Below are 12,028 nucleotides of genomic sequence, written 5' to 3' on the forward strand. Positions count from 1 at the left end.
GCAGGAAAAGGAGAGGAACGTGCAGCAGGAGATGTTTGCGTTTCTCAGACAGCAAACTGAGATGCTGCAGACTCTGGTAGACCTGCAGGTTTAACAATTCCATGCTCGCCTCCCTCTCCATCCCATAGAGAACTCAATATCAGGACCTCCCAATGCAGCCTCCCTCCCAAACATTCCACGTGGCATCAATACCCGTACCACTCCACCCAGTGGGACATTAAGGACAATCACAACTTCATATACACTGACCTGTGAAAGTTATGGTTGGTGTACATGTACCTGAAATGCCAAGTTCTTCCCCCTTCATAAATTCTGTTCCATTAATTTGTTAAGTTTTAAATGTTTTTTTTTTTAGTTGCCTGGTTCACATTTCAGATTAAAATTCTATTTTTTGGAACAAAACTCATCTTTATTAGTTCACAGCATATGCTATCTGTTGCTGAGCAGGTCTGATGCTCACCAATTTCCTATTACTTCACTTTGTCACAGAATGGATAACATCATTCACGGACAATATTAACAGGCGCATTGACAATGTTATATTCCTACCAACAGAGCAATCACTACAAGATTCATGCCAGACTGCAAAAGAGCAAGGCCAGGTAGAACACATTGTAGCAACGCACGCTACTCTGGCTCATTATTAAAATGGTCTTTCAAAGCCTCACTGAGCCTTCTAGCTCCCCATTGAGCTCTTCTAATAGCCCCTGTATCTTGCAGTTCAAAATTCAGCAGACAGCCACTCTACCTCCACGCTGGTGGAAATTTCCCCCCCTTTGTTTCACAGATATTATGCAGGACACAGAAGGCAGCTATACCACTGGGATATTTTTCTCACAGAGGGGCAATCTTGTAAGTGAACAATGCCAGCTTCATGAGTCATGGAAGCAAGGGGTTGGCTGGATCTCCCAGGATCACTACTGGCACTTCAACATCCCAAATGGCAATCTACTGGTCTGAAAAGAAAGTCCATACTTGCAGCTTTCTGAACAGTCCTGTGTTCTTAATTATGTGTGCGTCATTTACCTTCCCTGACCAGGCAACATTGATAGTAAAGCGCCCCAGGTGATCCACCAGTGCTTACATTACCACAGAAAAGTAGACCTTTCTGTTGACATACTCTGTGGCGAGGTGGTCTGGTGCTAAAATAGGGATATGTGTGACATTTATCATCCCACTGCAATTTGGGAAGCCCACTGTTCCAAACCATCCACTATGTCCTTTACATTGCCCAGAGTCACAGTCCTCTGTAGCAGGAGACAATTAATGCCATAATTTTGTAATGTAGACATGGACTTGGAGAGTGGACAGACACGCTAGGCAAAGATGTGCAACTGATCAGTCACACAGTAATGGCTCCAAGTGCCATGCGGTGATTGTAATCACTATGAAAGTATTTGTTTGGGCAAAACACTAGATCAAGCATATTATCAAGTATTTTTATGCTTTTTTTCTTTTTTGTACCCATGTAACTGCCCCTACTCCCACGCTGAAAAGAAGATTAAGTAAAGAAAATAGGAAGTCAGTAGGAACCAGTTTGTTTAGATAGAATCTTTATTCCCTTGGGTAATTATCTTGTGTCAGTGAATTGCAAATTAAATACAGGCATAAGGGCTGGAATGGTAAACATATAACCAGGGTAGATCCTCTTCCTGTCTTCTGTTCTCCCTATATTTGTTAAACAAACTACTGTCTGAAAAAATAAAATAACACCCCATCATATCATCAGTTCAAACCCAGAGATGTATGCTATGACATATCAATAAAAGAGCAAATAGTGAAAAGATTAGCAATGATTTTACAGATGCTGTCTGCAGTGGTGTATATGCCCACATAATACTGTAAAAGAGCTGTGATTTGTATATTATAGATAGACTGGGGGAACAGAGGAACCACTTAAGAGACCCTAATATGTCCCAGTGAATTAGAAAGAGAAGTTACATAATATATTGACACTGAGGAAGGATTCAGCCTCTTCTTCAGGAATATATAACTGGTGAAAAACATGGACCCCTTCCTGTCTGAGAACTGCTATTAACACCAACAGCATTTTATAAATATTTGCAGTGATTTTACAAAACTAATTGGGCAAGGGCCTTTACTGATAGTGTCATGATCTGAAAACAAAGCTTAGCAAGCACCTGTGGGACTGTCAAACTGGGATACGCAGCTAGGTGGCCTAAAATCTACTGATGAATGGAGTTTGTTGTTTTGACAGCGACTAGTGTGGATTTTAAGGTCTCCATTTTGAATTTTGATTTTTTCATGTACCTATTGAGGTACTTGAGGCAGAGAACTGCTCTGTAGCCTTCTGATTTTTTTTTTTTAATCACAATACAATATGAAGTAAAGGGCTTGTTTGCTCTGTAGAAGAGGGACACATTCTGTTGCTCCCACTTGTAAATCTAGGACAGCTGTCTGCATGCCTTGATTGTTCTTACTCAGGGAGAAGCCCTTACACCATGTGATTTTTCATTTTTGGTAGGATGAGGGACCATACTTGCAATACTGTCCACCTATGACAGCACTGCTTGTGAAAGCATATGGAGCATTTAGGGTGACAGATAGCTCATATTTGTTGGTTTGTTTATTCTTGTTGGCCTAATGCCCCCCAGTAGTTTTCATGACCAACGGAGGGGGCTAAGACCAAGACTGCCTCTGAAGGACCTGTATAATGAGGAAACCACTCTTTCTAACTAGGAGAGATTTTTCTATGAAACAACTAGTCCTTGACCATCAGGAAAACATGCACATTTATCTTTGTTTAATGATACAAGGATAAATTTTGATTGGTGCATGCTGAAATACCTTCTGGCCCTATAAAACAGAGGCCTGGGGTGGGGTGGGAGGGAGTAGAAAGAAAGAACTGATGGGCCAAGAAGCCTCTTACTGCCTGCCAATTCTTCCATTTCTGGACCGCTATCCCTCTTATCACTCCATAGCCATCTGCTAGGGGCAGGAGATGGTGGCAAGACATTTAAATCTGTAACAAAGCTGGGAGCAATAACCTGGATATGAGGGCATAGTGACCCACAGCGACAGCAGGAAAGACAGCCTGATACTTTCTCAGTCTTTTAGGTGAGGCAGGAAAATCCCTATCCCATTATTACACTCTCAGGGTGCTTGAGGAGGAATAATTTGCTATAGTTTGTCTAGGAAATCTGCAGGAATCATAATAATAGTTTCCAACCCTCAATACACTCTCTATTCTCTATATCATGTTCTGGTTTTTTGTTTAATATATTTTACTATTTGATTCTCTAACTCTGATTCTAACAGAAGAATTCACTGGAGGTGGGGGGGGGGGGGGGAGAGAGAAGAATATGTACACCCATAAGAATCAGCACGTCTATGGCCCGGGTTTTTGTGTTTTGTTGGGGTTGTTTTGCATTGATTTTCCACGCTGCATTCCAGGAAGGTGAACAGGCGACCCAAGCACTGAGGATTATCTGCCCTGCTGCACTCTGCAGATTCATGCAGCTTCAGAAAAACTTATTTCACTTTATGTCTCTTTAGAGAGACTCCTAGAGGAATTCCCTTAATCAGAGTCTTCTGAAGATGAAGGGAATCAGTGGGCTCTTTTTCTTCCCTCAGTGTTTTTGTTCAGGCAACTAGATAGCTCTGAACATCTGTGGGACCTCTTCTTATGCCTTCCTTGATCTTCCTCTTCCTCCTCCTCCTCAGAAAGGAAGACAGAAATTTTAGACTAAATTCTCTTGGGAGGGGGAAACCTTATGATTACTCTTCTGGGAAGCTATCTTGCCCTAAGAGTAGGTTCAGGCTGGAGATTTGTGCTGGACTGGATTCAGGAGGGGACTTCCCAGTATTCCATTCTTTGTTCAAGGGAGATTCATGGATGTGGCCTGGAAATAGGCTGACCCAACGCTTGGGGTGCCATGCTCCAAGCCAGGAAGTTCAAAGGGGTTTCTTAGACCACCTGCTGTGCTGGAAGACAAAGTGTGACAGGCTGACATTGGTGCCAGAGAGTAGCCCTGAGCCACTGAAAGACTGAGAATGGGGGAGGCATGCTAAGGAATGGAGGGTCCCTTACCAGGTTCTCCCTGCTCTGTCTACTGTGGATCCCTGTCAGTGACAGCACTGAGTACATCTCTACTGCACGATGGAAGGCTGTCATAGCTGTTAGGTGGACTCTGAGATCTTAGAGACCGTTCCAATCTTTGTAGGGCCAGAGTATAATCTAAAATGTGTGGAAGCGTCGCAGATGATAGGGAGATTTGTTGGGAAGTATACCAAATTCGAAACCTGGACAATTTTTGCAGGTAAGTACATCATGTTGAGGACTTTCTACTGTGTAACAATACCCTCTCACGTGTCCTTTAAACAGGTGCTTTCTAGGTGTTTGAACCAAGAAGGAGCTATGCCTTGAGGCAGAGAACCCCCAAGTTGGCATGTCGGGTATCTTGAGTATTACGAAATAATGAGCGTAGAACCCTTTGCCTTGTAAATATTGAGGTACTGGTTCTATAGCTCCTAATTGGAGGAGACGATCTACCTCTTTTAGTAAACTCTCATGAGAATTGTCCCTGAAGAGGGACAAGGAAGGGTGTTGTGGAGGGGGGTAGGGAGGTAAAATGGACAAAGTACTCATTAACAATCTCTAGGTCCCATCAGTCCAATGTTATGCATTCCCAGGTGCTGTGGAACACTGCTAACCGATGGCCAAATGGGTAGGTAGCGGTGGTCGGTTGTAGCAGTTGAGGGGAATGGTCTATCGGCACCTCGACCAACACGTGAAAACTGGTGCTTGGACGTGGATGGCTATGATGAGGAAGATTGCGGGCTAGATGGTTTATGCCTCAAAAATTTAGATCTCTTCCTCTGTGGCTCGTAGTAGCGTTGAGCTGGGCATTGGGCGGTGCGTGGCTTAGGCTGGGGCTGCGAACTAAATTTTCTCTTCCATCCTGGCGTGTAGATGCCCAGCAAATGGAGAGTGGCCTGTGAATCCTTCAGGGTGTGAAAAGAGACATCGGTCTTTTCTGCAAAGAGCTTAGTGCCCTCAAAGGGAAGATCTTCAATGGTTGACTGTACCGCCTTCTGAAAACCTGACAGATGGAGCTAAGATGCATGTCATATCACCACCACCGTGGAGATGGACCAGGCCGCAATGTCAGCTGCATCGAGGGCAGATTGTAGCATTGTCTTTACTACTAACGGTCTCTCCTGAATGATGGCCTTAAATTGGTCATGATGCGACTCGGGCAGCTGTTCAATAAAATCATTCAGCTTTGAATAATTTACATAGTCATATTTCGCTGTGAGGGCTTGGTAGTTGTCAATTTCGAAACTGAAGCATGGCTGAGAAGTACGCTTTCCTCCCAAAAAGATCCAAACGCTTCCAGTCCATCATAGAGAGTGGACCTCATCTGATGTTGATGGCTGCAGGAATTAATGGCATCCACCTCGAGGGAGTTGGTTGGAGGATGGAAGAAGAGGGATTCAGTCTCCCTTGCTGGGACATATATTTTGTCTGTCCACTTGCAAGTAGGGGTCTGCCAGATGGTTCTTGCCAGGTCTACAATGGCCTCATTACTAGGTAGGGTGATCTTTTAGGAAAAGAATGAGTGGAGTATGTCAAGGAGACAATGGTGGGTGTCTTTGACTTCTTGTAGCAGTATTTGGAAAGCGTCTGCCACTCTCTTTGCTAGGTCCTGGAAGAGGCGAAAGTCATCTGCCAGAGATGTCAGGGAAGGCATAATGGCCTCATCGGGGGGAAGGAGGAGGAAATGGTCATTGGGGTCACTTTTCCTCAATGCCACCCTCCTGTTCCTCCACAATTTCTTCAGGATGTTCTGAAGCCCGGGACACGATGGCCAAAGGAGTGTGTTTCGAGGGCTCTTGAGTGGGGCCAGAGGCTCAAGAGGCATGATAGTGAAATGCTGCCCACGTGTCCCAGTATGGCCACTGAGGTTGGTGGTGGTGTCCATGGATGGCCATACCAAGATGGTGGTAGCAGGCCATTTGAGGATATCCTCAGGGGCTCTGCTGATATTGGGCACTGTAAAAAGCCTGTGAGGAGTATTACGATGCCACCTTCTCAGGTTCACTGTCCAAGCCCCCACTGGAGTGTGGAGGAGCACAACATGGCAGCGTGCAAGGCTCCCTTCCCAAGCGAAAACTTGGTGCGGAGGTCCCGGCACCAAGAAGAAGAGACCCCTATATGTCTGTTACGCAGAGGTCCCTGAATTCCGGTGGTGCCAACAGATTTGGTGCCGTTGACAGTACCAGAGGGGGGAAGGAAACGGGGGGGGGGGTGGATCTTGCCTGTATCGGTCGCTCTGGTGCTGGATGAGGCATCGAGGATGGTACCGTTACGGGACCAAGTACCAGTAATGCCTTCTTAGAGGAGTGCTTACTCCGGTCTTAAGACTTCCATGAGCCATGGGTACTGGACTGAGAAGGTCTCAATGCCAGCGGTGCCAAGGATACTGAGCATGCCAGAGAACATTTATGGCTATCTCTTGGCTCATTGTGGGGACTTCTCGCTGTCTTTTTTGATGATTTGTGAGACAGGTCAGCGACTTGTTTCTTCAATTCACAGCCTTTTGATGTTGAAGACTGTAGAGAAGACTTACATGTGCCAGGTGACTTGTGGCGCAAGTCTGGAGAGGGTCGGAAAACCGCCTCCATGAAGATAATGCCTGAGCTCTCTATCCTTACGAGACATGGGCCTGAGTTGCAGCCAAAGACCACACTTTTGTTGAACATGGCCTTCCCGGGGAAGCAAATGCACTGTAAGTGTTTGTCTGTAACACGGATTGCCTATTTGCAAGAGAGGCACTATTTGAAGTCTGGTGTGCCAGGCATATTCCGTTGGCGGAAAGGTCCCCAACAAGCAAAGAAGCAGGAAAAGAAACTAAAAGGTATTTTTATTATTTATTTTTAAGGGGAAAAATAAGAAGGAAAAAAACCCTACAATTAGGACTACAACAAATACTCCTGGGAGAATTCTGCACGACTGCGCATGCACAGAATTTATGTCCCTTGCAGATTTCATTGCTTTCCTGCAAAAAAATGACTTTTTGACAGGGAAGCAAAGGGAAGCCACAAGAGCAGTCACATGACCCTCCCCAGCAGTATGTTTTGGGTGCCCAGGGCAGCCGTCAGAGAGGTAAATCACTGTGGGGCAGAGGGAGGGACTTGGGGAAGACCCAGCTAGTGGCTTCTACACTGCACCGGGGTCAGCTGCTAGTCCCAGCTGGGCTGGGGAGGATGGGACTTCCTTTTCCTCTGCCTGGCATCCGGGGCTGGGTCAAACCCTCCCCCAAATTTCTCCCCAGCTGCAGGAAGCTCTGCAAACTCCTGCCCCCCGCACTTCCTGCACTCATTGCTCCTCAGTTTCAGGGGGAGAGATTACTGTACAGGGAGCTCCTCCCCCATCCGCCGAACCCCTGTGCACCCAAACTGCCTCATGCCCAGACCCTCCCACCGAGCATCATCCCCCCCGCACCCAGAACCCCCCCCTCAATGAGCCCCATTCCCCCTGAACCTGGACCACCCCGACGAGCCACCCACACACAGATCCCGACCCCACCGAGCCCCAACCAGCTGCACCTGGATCTCCACCCCACCACTGAGCCCTCCACACCCAGACCCCCCTGCTGAGCCCCAACCACCTTCACCGGGACCCCCCTGCAGAGTCCCATTACCGTTGCACCCAGAAGCCCCCAGCAATCCCCTGTGCATCCAGATCACCCAATAAGTCACCCACTCCCAGATTGCCCCACACAGAACCCTCTTAAACCACACCTGTATCCCCCCACACTAAGCCCCTCCTATCTTGCTGAGCCTGCCTGCCCATCCACACCTGGTGCACCTACCATGGAGAGGCAGGGCCCTGGAGTGTTTCTGGGGCAGGCCCAATCCTTGCACTGTGTCACGGTTGGTTGCAGCCTCACCGCTGAGTCGTGTCCAGGGGGAGAAATGCACAATGCACAGAAATGCTCCCGCCTCTGTGCAGCCAGTGGCCTGTGCTCCCCAATGCCATGCTGGAGCCTCCATATTTATTTGACAAATAACATTTGCAAAATTTTGCAATATTATGCACAGAAATTTTATTTTTTTGGTGCAGAATGCTCTCAGGAGTAAACAAAGAACTAAGTGGCTAACTGAATTCAAATTGAAGTAATGATCCTAACAGACTGTGAATAGCTCCATCTCTAGCCAGGGGCAGTTGAGAAGGAACTGAGGGGGGTTAGCCCATGCACGCTGACTAACCTCGTGGTATAGCACTAGGAGAGACAGCGCATCTGCAGGCCTAACGGACACTGCTACAACAGTTCTATCAGCAGCGCAGGGACCCAAGCACACCTACAGTGGAGTACCAATAGGAACACTACTTGAAGAACAAACAAATTCACTGTTGATAAAATTTGTGGCGGACACAAAGATTGATGGAGTGGTACATAATGATAAGGATACGGCAGTTACACAGAGCAAACTGGTTTGCTTGTTATGGTGGGCCAATTCAAACCTAATGTGTTCTTAATACAGCCAAATGCAAGGTCATTCATCTAGGAACAAAGAATGATGACCTTATTTATGGCACTGGATTCTGTATCCTAGAAAACAGTGATTCTGAAAAGGATTTATGGGTCACAGTGGGTAAGCAACTCAACATAAGCTCCTAGAAAGGTCCTGTGGCAATACGGGCCAATGTGATCTTTGGATGTATAAACAGAGCAGTAGTGAGAAGAATTATGGAGATAATTTTACTTCTGCACATAGCACCGGTGACACAGATACTGGAATACTATGTACAGTTCTGATGTCCACATTTTTAAAAGAACGTTAAAAAATTGAAGAAAAGAGCCACAAAAATAATTTGAGGGCTGGAGAAAATACCTTATAGCGATAGACTTGGAGAGCTCAATCTGTTTATCTTATCAAAAAGCAGATTGAGAGGTGACTTGATTAGAATCAAGTGATACTGTATATCATTGTATATTGCCATGTATATCATTGATATTGCCATTGTTAGACAATTGCAATAAATCTTGTACAAAGTACATCATGTAAGGTGTCCATGGAAATGTTATGATTTGCTAATTAAGATGGTACATGGATTTTAAAAGAACAATTGCTGTATCTGAAGTTATGAATATTGGCTACATACTGTGTCACAAATAGGGTGTCCGGTTGAAAAATGAGGCTCCGGTCATCAATTCTGATTGGGCCGTAAAAGTCCGGTTAGCACCACAGCAGGGCTAAGGCAGGCTCCCATCCTACTGTGGCTCCGCGCAACCCCTGGAAGCGGCATGTCCCCCCTCCGGCTCCTACGCGTAGGGGCAGCCAGGGGGCTCCGCGTGCTGCCCCCACCCCAAGCGCCACTCCGCAGCTCCCATTGGCCAAGAACAGTGGCCAGTGGGAGCTGTGGGGGCGGCGCCTGGGGACAGGGCGGTGCGCAGAGCCACCTAGCTGCACCTCTGCGTAGGAGCTGGAAGGGGGACATGCTGCTGCTGCTTAAGCACCACCCGGAACCTGCACCCCGACCCCTTCCCGTGCCCCAACCCCCTGCCCCAGCCCTGATCCCCCTCCTGCCCTCTGAACCCCTCGGTCCCACCCCGGAGCACCCTCCTACACCCTAAACTCCTCATCCCCAGCCTCACCCCAGAGTCTGCACCCCAGCTGGAGCCCTCACACCCCCCCGCACCCCAGCCCCCTCTCGCACTCCGAAACCCTCAGCCCCAGCCCAGAGCCCCCCTCCTGCACCCCAAATCCCTCATCCCCAGCCCCACCCTGGAGCCATCACCACCACCCCCCGGAACCCCAACCCCCTGCCCCAGCCCAGAGCCCCCTCCCACACCCTGAACCCCTCATTTTTGGCCCCACACTGGAACCCACACCCCCAGCCCAGAGCCCATACCCTCTCCCTGCCTCAGCCCGGAGCCTCCTTCCATACTCCAACCCCCCCCAATCCGGAGCCCCCTCCTGCACTTCAAACCGTTCATCCCTGGCCCCACCCCAGAGCCTGCACCCCCATCTGGAGCCCTCACCCCCCCTAAATCCCAACTCCCTAAGCCAGCATGGTGAAAATGAGCAAGTGAGGGAGGGTGGGGAGAGTGACAGAGGGAGGGATGATAGAGTGAGCGGGGGTGGGCCGGGGCAGGGCCTCAGAGGAGGGGCAGGACAAGGATGTTCAGTTTTGTGCAAGTAGGAAGTTGGCAATCCTAGTCTCAAATGTGTTTGTTCCTGGGGTAACCCTCACAATATAGTTTACATCCAGTCTAGCAAGCCATTGTGCATGGATTAATCAAGCTTCATGGCCTATTAAAGACACTTAGCTCTCACAATGGGCTATAGAAGAAACTCATTCCACACAGATATCAATTCCTGCCGACACCTCAGACTCCAAGCAGCCAATGGCAACCCCTGTGAGGCATCAAGCCTTGTAAGGACATGTGATATGTTCATGTAACCGTGGACTCCATCTTGTGCCATTAACTTTCCACAAACTGGGCTGTAAACTTTGTATGAAACAGAAAATTTCCAGGCATATGGCAAAGGGTATAAAAGACCCCGGGGATGACTACATTTTGCCTCTTTCCTGCCCTGATTTTCTGGACTGTGGATTTACAACTAAAAGGAACATATTGAACTATGGACTGAGGATCTTCCAGTCTTTTGGAAGTTACCACAAAGACTTTACAACTCAGCAGTCTATAACATCACTGCTATAAACCTGATATAAAGACACTGCAATTGTTGTAAGTAAATGATCTATTAACCATTTTAATTCCCTTCTTTTATTAATAAACCTTTAGATTTTAGTTACTAAAGGATTGGCAGCAGCATGATTATTGGGTAAGATAAGAGTTATATATTGACCTGGCTAAATGGCTGGTCTCTTGGGATTAGAAGGACCCTATATTTGATTAAATTGGTTTTCAATAGCCACTTACCATAAAGTATAGTGTCTGCATGGTGAGATAATAAGAGCTAGAATGCCTAAGGAGACTGGTGAATAAGAAGTCAAAAATGCAATGTGGTGAGAGAGTTTATTTTGGTACTGGCTTGGTATAACCTAATGATGGAATAGCCACCAGTTTGGTGTGAGCCTGCTCTATTTCTCAGCAGTTTGTCCTGAATCTGGTATTCTCAGCTGTGATGCACTGAGGCACGGTGACACCTTCATGGAGAGAAAAGACCAGGTACTAAAGAAGAATCTAGAGAAAGGTATAACAAGAACCAATCACTGGAACATGAAGCCAGACAAATTCAAATTGGAAATAAGACACACTTAACAGTGACAGTAATTAACCATTTGAACTACCACGGGAAGTGATGGATTCTCCATAACTTGATTTCTTCAAATGAAGACTGGATGACCTTCTGGAGTCATGCACATAGTCCTTTATTGCACCCAATAACTAAAAATGTAAAATGTAATGGCCTGTGATGTACAGAAAGCCAGACTAGATAATCTAATGGTGCCTCCAGTCTGTGACTGGACACCGCTTTTCAAGGTATTTCTACAGCTCAACACCAGGGGCCCCATATCCCACAAGAGGGAATGAACAGAGACCCTTGAAGTGGCATCTCAACCACTTGAACTTCCACAACAGGAGTTTTGGACAATTTATTTAACTACGGGATTAGGGACTAGGAAAAGGTGTTATTCACAACTGGAGAGACTTTTAGCTTTCCAATTACACAAAGCCCTTATTTATATGTCATAGTATATCCTGAGTCAGCAAAACCTTAAAGATGACATTACTACGTATGAAAAAGCTATTTTAGGTAGATTTTAGGTTTCTAAATATTTTTCCTCTCTCTCACAGGTTGGTAAAGGATCATGAAATAGTGCCTGTCTTATCCCTGGACCAGTGTAATTTTGTGGGGGGGGGGGAGGATGGATGTAGATTGATTTAAATCAGAGTGACTTAAATCATTTATTTTAGTCATGACTTATATCAGCAAAGAAAGAGCCTATATTAAATTGATTTTTAGTTAGTTTCCCCCAAAAAGGTTGATTCTCATTGTTTGGTATAATTTGATTGTACTTTTTGCT

General features: G+C 46.6%; 1 protein-coding gene across 2 annotated transcripts in view; it reads right to left on the reverse strand.

Moving 5' to 3' along the window:
* GPHN (gephyrin) overlaps window positions 1-12,028 on the reverse strand; it is a 582,350-nt gene that overhangs the window by 499,145 nt on the left and 71,177 nt on the right. The window lies entirely within an intron of this gene.

The sequence above is a fragment of the Emys orbicularis genome, chromosome 4 (genome assembly GCF_028017835.1).
Source record: "Emys orbicularis isolate rEmyOrb1 chromosome 4, rEmyOrb1.hap1, whole genome shotgun sequence".
Classification (NCBI taxonomy): domain Eukaryota; kingdom Metazoa; phylum Chordata; order Testudines; family Emydidae; genus Emys; species Emys orbicularis.